The sequence below is a fragment of the Lipotes vexillifer genome, unplaced genomic scaffold, assembly GCF_000442215.2.
Source record: "Lipotes vexillifer unplaced genomic scaffold, Lipotes_vexillifer_v1.1 scaffold71, whole genome shotgun sequence".
Classification (NCBI taxonomy): domain Eukaryota; kingdom Metazoa; phylum Chordata; class Mammalia; order Artiodactyla; family Lipotidae; genus Lipotes; species Lipotes vexillifer.
The window spans coordinates 3,813,945-3,822,862 of NW_006793703.1; the positions used below are offsets into that span (position 1 = coordinate 3,813,945).

The 8,918-nt window shown below is 41.6% G+C and overlaps 1 protein-coding gene across 1 annotated transcript in view; it reads right to left on the reverse strand.

Moving 5' to 3' along the window:
• Positions 1-8,918, reverse strand: part of DGKI (diacylglycerol kinase iota) — a 467,563-nt gene that overhangs the window by 113,988 nt on the left and 344,657 nt on the right. The gene's annotated exons all lie outside the window — the stretch shown is intronic.

Consider the following 8,918-nt stretch of genomic DNA (forward strand, 5'->3'; position numbering starts at 1 on the left):
CCCCTCTCTAAGAAGGACGCAACCTCACTCACGGTTCGCTTCCTCCCAGGGGACAGCCTGAACCATCTCCAATAACCCTTGCCTCAGTTGGGACAATTCTAAATGGCGATCCCAGATCCAAATGTCCCTGTGGGAGTGCTCTGCTGCAGTCACGTCACAGCTCAGTTTGTCCCTCTGCCCACTGCTACTCCTCGCTCTCCACTTCCACCGTTCCCTCCTGGAGAATCTCCAGTAAACCTCCTAACACATACCGTTCCCTCCTGGAGAATCTCCAGTAAACCTCCTAACACATAAAGCTCAAAAGTCTCAGAGTGGGTTTCCCAGGGAACACAAACAAGAACAAGAACTACGACCCCAAATTCTTTTTTTTTTTTTTTTTTTTTTGTGGTACGCGGGCCTCTCACTGCTGTGGCCTCTCCCGTTGCGGAGCACAGGCTCCGGATGTGCAGGCTCAGCGGCCACGGCTCACGGGCCCAGCCGCTCCGCGGCATGTGGGATCTTCCCGGACCGGGGCATGAACCCGTGTCCCCTGCATCGGCAGGCGGACTCTCAACCATTGCGCCACCAAGGAAGCCCCCAAATTCTTTTGTAAAACACATTTCTGTAGCATGGACATATATACACTACCAAATGTAAAATAGCTAGTGGGAAGCAGCCGCATAGCACAGGGAGATCAGCTCGGTGCTTTGTGACCACCTGGATGGGTGGGATAGGGAGGGTGGGGGGGAGACACAAGAGGGAGGGGATATGGGGATATATGTATACGTATAGCTGATTCACTTTGTTTTACAGCAGAAACTAATACACCATTGTAAAGCAAGTATAATACAATAAAGATGTTAAAAAAAACCCACATTTCTGTAAGTGCACAGCTATGTCCTTACAAAGCAGGAGGGTTGTGGTTAGAAAGTGTACTGGATTAGGAGAGAGGAGATGTAAATTCTTACTAAAATCCTGTCGCAGCTACGTGAGCCTGTGTAAAGCCACCTTTGTAAGTGTCCCTCTGCTGATGCCTGCGGCCAGTGTACGCGACAGCCCTCTGTAAACTATGAGGCACTAGGCAGACACTAAGTGTTATTATTTGTTATTAAACATGATGTCATGACTCGGCAGTGGCTAATGCCACACCAAACACACATTAACATAAAGGAAGAAAAAGTATCAAATCTATGCAAAGTTCTTAGAAGAAAGTCTTCAAAAAGAAACGTAACAACCATTTGAGTTCATATCCCAGAGCTGGCAAACTGGGAAGGTAACAACAAACCAGACTAGGTTGGTATATAAGCAGTGAGAATTAGTCATTATTTTGTGTGTGTGTGTGTGTGTGTGTGTGTGTGTGTGTTTTGTACACAGGATAAACCAACAAAAAGGAAAAATGTTCTTTTGGGCAAGACTTAAGAATATACCTGCAATTGATGGTTCTCATTACCCAAGGCTAAGTTTTAACAAGGAAAGAAGAATAAAATAACAGTATGAACACTTTAGGCTATTTCCTTGTCTGAGACCTAACTAACATCATTAGCATCTAATAAAGCACAGCTCTGGAATCACTTCTTATTTTCTTGTACACAAAGCAAGGCTTTGGATCATAAACAGAATTAGATAATGAAGGGGATTATATTAAAAGTAAGATCATTGTCCTTCAGCCTAATATTCCCCTGGTATCTGAGTCTTGGAAGTTAGCAAGACAAGGAATGCACTCGTGTATAAGCCAAGAAGACCCCCAGGAACTGACAGGTCGGGGTCTCCATGCTTACGAAAAAATCAAGGAGCTCAAGGTTCCAGATCTAACGTGCTGCTCAGCAATTCCTCCCAGGCCACTCACCGTCTCACTCTTCAAATGGCTATTTCAAACTTTCCCTTTTCTTTTTCCCTGAACACGGATACACTTCCCTTCCCTACTGTTAGCTAGTAACGCTTGCTCCTTGTGTCACTGAGAAAATAAAAGTAATCAGAATAGAACTTCTGCTTCTCCCTGGTACCAAATCCCCCAACCTACCTGCCTGTGTACCCACTCCTCTGCCTTCCCTCCCCGTACTCTGGGCGACTGTCCCCACCCCTCCACTGTGCACTGGACCCCATCTCCACCTATCCAAAGGCATTCCTCCTGCAGCTGGCCCTCTCTCTCCTGAATCAAGTTCTCCCTTTCTAGTGGACTGTCCCATCGGTGCACACACGAGCCTACACAGCTGAACTAGCTTACAGATTAAAAAAAAATCATCAACAAACCCCCCTTGATTCCACATCCAGCCCCCATTCCATTTCTCTTCTTTCAAGTTAAACATCTCAGAAGGGCAGTCTACGTGGAATCACTTCCTTTGGTCCCATTTGCACATGAACCTACTCTATTCACCTTCTTCCCTCTACAGCGTCTTGTGAGGTTACTAATAACCACCCTCTACCCAAATCCAATGACCAGTTCTTAGCGTGCATCTCCCTCCACCCTCACAGAGCATTTGACCCAGTTGTCACTATTCTCTTATAAAATATTCTTCTTCTCTTGGCTTCTAAGCAGCAAGCTCTCCTGTTTCTTGTTTTTTCCTAGCTCACTCTGTGCTTCTTGGTCACCCTTGGGTCCCCTACATCTGCCCCAACTCTACGCACCAAGTTGCCGAACCCAAAACTTCAGAGGCATCCTTGAATCACCCTCTCCTCCTACACAGTGCAGCTAATGCATCCTCTGATCCTACCAGCATCACCTCCAAAATAGATCCAAAGTCCAACTGTTTCTCCCCAACCCTGCTACTTAAACTCCCTCAACTTCCAGCACACATCTCACTTGGAATATCATGTCAGCCTTGTATCTGGTGCGCTGATTTTTACTTTCACAACCCAGCAGTCAATTCTCCACTCAGCAGCCAGAATAATTCAGAATAAATGCAGACATGTTATACTCCTTCTCAAATAATTCCTGGAACTTCTCATTACATTCTGAATAAAACTCAAAGCCTCTCCATGGTCTACAAGCCCCCTCCACGTGCCAGCCCTTTCCTACAACTTCAAAATGACTTCAGACACTTCTCCACCCAACTAAGCAGGTTCCAGCCACATGAACTTCCCTGCTGTGCATTAAATAGTCCAAGGATGTTTGCACCACAGGGCCTTAGCACTAGCCACTCTCTCTGCCTAGGGACACTCTTCCCTCAGAAATCCAGGTGCATACTCAACCTTTACTTTTAGGTCTCTGCTTAAATGTTACCTTTTTAGAAAGTCTCTCCCTGATCACCTTATCAAAAATAGGATCCTTTGTCACTCTTGCGTTATTTCCCATTATAGCACTTACTGCTATATCACTTATTCACTTGTCTATTTCTCCAAGTGGAGTATAAGCTGTATGAGGGCAGGCACTTTTCAGTATCCCCGTCAACTGAAATAGTACTAGAAATATGGTAAGCAGTCAATAAATACATGGATTTATGAAGAGATGATTTATTTGGGGGGTAGAGAAAGATCTCAAAACAGAAAATTGTCCAACAAACCAGAGTCTGGTAAATTAAGGTAAAGTCTGTTTAAATACAAAAAAGCATTTGAAATAGTATTGTGAAAGATTTAAAAACAAGTATGCTATTAAAAATATTTTATAAAAGAAAATAACTACTACTTGGAAGAAATAGGGAGCATAGTGATTAAATAAGTATTCAGAATGTCAGGTCCTTAGAATTTTCCTTAAGTTTCTTGGGCCTCAGTTGCTCTCTATACAAAATGGGGATAACCATGCTACCCAGTACACAGAGATGTTGGGAGAATTAAATTATATGATATGTGTAGAAATATTAAGACATTTGCTAGCTCACAGTAATAGTACAATATGCATTAACTACAATTATTTTTATTTATCAGCATTACGTTTTTATTAAGGATAAATACAAGATACAGACAAAAGATAGGGGAGAACAGTAGAGGAAACTAAACACAAAACTCTGAGTAAATGTCAACTCAGGAAAATAGAAATAAACATAAACACTTGCAAAGCAATGGACAGTGCCCTTCAGAGGACAGACTGACATCATTTAACTCCTCAGACAGATTTCAAATGGGACGCCTACCTCCACCAAATGGAGGCCTAATCTCTACTGAACGGCCCTGTCGTCAACTTGTTAAAGGACGGGGAAAGATTCAATTTTAGATGAAGCAATCGATAGGGGGAAAAAAATCAGTGTTTTTAGCAAACTCATGAAGCAAGACGCACTTGACACGTTCTGATGCTTGCAATCATTACAATGAATGATGCTGGAGCTTTAAAAACTTTCCTAAGTAAACACGTCAGGAGGAAAAAGTTTAAGTCCTGTGTCATTTCTACAGGGCTAAACGTTTATTACCGTATAGTACACCCTGAGGAAACATAGAGTTTAACCACTGCATTTAGCAGATAAGGCAACAGGAAGCCTGAAGAGGGTAAATGCATTGCCCAAGGTCATTCAACTAATTAGCGGTTAGATCGGCTTTTGTCATGCTTACTTATATATTCCATCCCTTCCTTTCCTTATTTAAATGTTTACTAAGAAAATAGATACATAGTGTTTCCTTAGTTCTATCATAATCCTCATCAAATGAGAAAAAGCTCATTTGATGAGCTTTTTCAGGGATTATTTATGCTTTTCTTTTTCCACCGCTGTTTGCTCAGAGTAAGCACTCAATAAATGTGTATTGAATAAATGACACTGTAATGTTACATGTCCTGGTTTCATCTTTCAATGCCTAGCATCTAGGGTGATATCCAACATATAACTGATACAAATGTACAGTTTTTGGAAGCATGGATTCAGCCATGAGCGAATGGCTCCACCATTTTGGCATGTTTGTCAAAGGCAATTGAGTCATACATAAGAACTGAAAACAAAACAAAACAAAAATCCAACGATCCACATCCCCCCATTCTGAAGATGAGTGAAACGTGGTGACTCACTTACAAAGAATAGCACAGGGCAAGTAAAAGGAAAGGAATTTTACAGTGGAGAAACCGGGCAAATACAACCTTAACCAAGAGATCAGGTTTTACCATCACAAGCATGTCATGTGGGAATCAGGTAACCCCTGATATGACGGGATGGGAAGGGTACTTTGCCTCTGCAGTATTCTTTCTAAGAACCTACGACTCCAGTCTAATTATGAGTAAAACAACAGATGAAGCCATAATAGGGGATATTGTACAGGTCACTGGCCTGTATTCCTCAAGACAATCAAGGTCATGGGGGTGGGGGGTGGAGGAAAGACTGACAAACTGTCAGAGACCAGAGGAGACTGGGATTAGTTAACAGTAACGAAGCAACATCAGTTTCTGTGGCAAATGTACTATAAAATGTTTAACAATGAGAAAAACTGGGTAAGAGGTATGTAGGAGCTCCTAGTAGTATCCTTGCAACTTTTTTGCAAATCTAAAATTATTCCAAAATAAAGTTTATTTTTAAATATTCCATGATGGATAGCAGATGATGCACTTAAGAAAACGTATAAGGACTCAAGAGAGGGAGTTTGCAGATATCTGACCAGATCACTAAATATGGGTTTCACAGGTGTAAATACCTTGCCATCGTAGCAGTCTCTTGTACTAGCTGACACAATAAAAGTAAATCAAATGATTACTCATATTTTCTTTCTGTAATCTTTAATATATACTAGTGTTTTCAATTCTATTTCTGAAAGTGAGAAAGAGAGTTAGAGGGTGGCGATGGTGTGTGCAGTTTGGTGAGAGGATATATATATAAAAAAAGGGCAGCTGCTCTGAGCCTGGCTTGTGGACTTGCAGATTGAAGGGCAATGTCACAACAGTGTCTTTTGGAATAGCAGCTCCAACAATCATAGCTACCATTTTGGGAAAGCTTGGTAATGTTGCCAGACTGTGCAGCGGGGCTTTCACACACAACGTTACATTTAACCCTCAGCACCCTACGAGGCTGCAGTTATATTCTCGTTTGAGAGATGAGAGATTTGGTCATCAGGAAAATTACTTTGTCAAGGTTGCAAGTGAGATTCAAACACAAATGTTTCTGACACTTCTACTGAGTCATTAAACAGAAGACAAGGAAATTCCATTAGGACAACTGCCTAAATATCTAATTAGCCACAATCATTAGTCTTAACCAGATAATAATATACTGAGATATTATCCACTATATAGATATACTAAATTGTAAATGGCCAGATAATATCCATGGTACTGAGATACTGTATGTAAAAGGGTTGTTGAACACTGTATTTGATATACAACAAATGTTAGCAATGCCCCCCACCTTTATAGGCTACATCTGTTTTCAATTAGTTCCAAACTGGTTTTTACTTTTCTGCTTTAGGCCCCAGACTCATATGAATTATCATGGCCATTCAGAAGTGCAGAGTAAGCTGATGCCAGAAGTAAAGTTTACCAGAGATAGAGTTACATCTTGGCCAGTATCAAGTCATTCCAAATATAAACATATATGTCACGTGTCAGTGAAACTCCTTTGTACTTAGAAATATAAGAAATTAAAAAAAACTGATTACCTTTTGCCTAGACTATATGATTATATGCTTTATTAAGAACTCATTTATATACTTCATTCTGATTATGGGAGTGAGTTTCTGCTATAATTATTATAGATTTACTTTAAGAATTTTTTTTTAATATGGCTACTTTCTCCTTATGTTCTATTTCAAGTTGAAAAGACTTTCCTCTCTTGGACCACATAACCATTATCTTGAGGATGAATAATTCATAAATCCAGTGAAAAAACTATAACTGTTTTAAGCAAGTCTGAAATTTACCAATAAGAGCAGAAGGAGAGAGAGACTAACCCTCTCTGTGTTATTATTTTAGAGGAAATGCCACCAGGTGAGTTGGGGCTAAATGGAAGGGAGACAGGAAGTATTTAAAATACTATAGCCATCTTTCTCTCTGCCAAAATAAGCATGGCGATGAAAAGGGCTGCCCTCCTGTAATTACCAAGGAGTCCTGCCTTACAGACAGAAGCAGGGCTTTGTAGGACAACAAACATCTGAGCTTGTAATCTAATATGAATAATGATCCAGACACATGAGCAAGATTCTATTAAATGGTGAAGGAAAACAGCCACATGCTGCCTGGATGACTCACTTGGTGTATCATCAAGAAAGGGAACTAATTTTTTTTTTTCTTTTTTCTTTTCTTTTTTTTTTTTTTTGCGGTACGCGGGCCTCTCACTGTTGTGGCCTCTCCCGTTGCGGAGCACAGGCTCCGGACACGCAGGCTCAGCGGCCATGGCTCACGGGCCCAGCCGCTCCGAGGCATGTGGGATCCTCCCAGACTGGGGCACGAACCCGTGTGCCCTGCATCGTCAGGCGGACTCTCAACCACTGCGCCACCAGGGAAGCCCGGGAACTAATTTTTTGAACCCAGTAATGCAGGACCTGCAGGACCTGCTCTAGTTCAGACTTGGATGTTGACAATAAATGAATGACCGAAGACGATTCACCCCTTTTGTTCTTCCAGGATGCAGGTCAGAGCACATTCCTAGAGTCCCTTTTATCTAGATGTGTTCTCTCTATTTCATTTCATTAATGCTTCAGAAATAACCTATTTTGGCATGCACTGCACATTTGGATTTGAACTGGTTTTGGCCTTTATACTCAGTTTGAGCTGTTGGCCTTCCCATGAATCTGTAGTCACTTGCAAGTTGGAGCTGGGGAAGAAAGGGTGAGTGTGAATAAGTCCACAGACCCCCAAGGACAAACTTTCCTGAGCAACCACAGTTGAGAAGCATCATCACCATATATTAAATGTAGAACGACTGAGTTGGCTGCTTTTACTTCTAATTCATATGTTGTTTTCCTCAAATCTTTAGAATGAGATAATGCTTTGATTCCCTCTTTGAGAGTTTCTTTGTTCTTCTGGGTCCCAAAAGACATGGCTGAATTTATTGGACTTATATTTATATCAAGTCACCTCCCCCAATTTGATATAAGAATTTTCCTCACATAGATGTTTTATCACATAAGAGATGATAAGCAGAGTACTTGCCAGGAAATGTCATCTTGTAAAAACTCAAATCACAATTACCTCTGGCAATAGTGGACAGATAATGCCCCAGAAAAGATAAGAAGAGGTCATTGAAATCCACAGTTAAGCTTCAAATCTCATTTCAGCCAAAAATTTCAAAAGCTTCCCCACTCCTGACTCTCCTCAGAGTTGATGGTAAGCTGCAAAATATTACTGGCTTGAGATCCAGTCTCTTTTTTAATTTTTCAAACTTGTAAGCTGTTTGTTTAGAAGTTTGTAAGAAAAAGAACATAACACACCATTCTTTTATCATTAGTAGCCTCTAAAAGTCAGTTTAATTTACACTATAGCTACATCTCCCATTGCAAACATATAGGTCCACCACCTTATGGTTAAATTAGATTTTGTGCTAGTCTGGCCCGCATAATCTCATTTACATTAGAAAATATAACCTGCCATTGGCAGAAGGGGGAAATGCAGAGGCTCAGGGAATTGTTCCTCCTCCACCTCAAAGCATTCCTACCAAAGAGAACAGGAGTGAAGGATGGAGCGAGAAGGCTGGGGAGAAGCTGAAGGATATTGACGTTTACAGAAAAGGATGAAGGGGGTTGAGGAAGCTGAAACAGTGAAAGAATGGAGAGAGAAATTCCATACAGGATGCCCTGGTAGGTTTAGTGCCTGAGTTACGGGGGAAGCGGATCCTTGCTCACTGTCACCTCCAGATCTGAAAGTCCCTGCCCCACCCTGAGACTGTCCCTGGATTTCGGGACTTCCATCCAGTACACCCCACTACAGATCACAGGTTCAGGAATCAAAGCTCAGAAATGTGCCCCCTACTCCACTGCTGCCAGTTTTAACTACTTTCATCTTGTACACCTTCAGGCAGGTCCACACTTGGGGCCAGTTTGGGTTTTCGTTCATAACTCTCTGGTTGTCCACAACACTCCCTTCTCTCTGTTGGCATTCC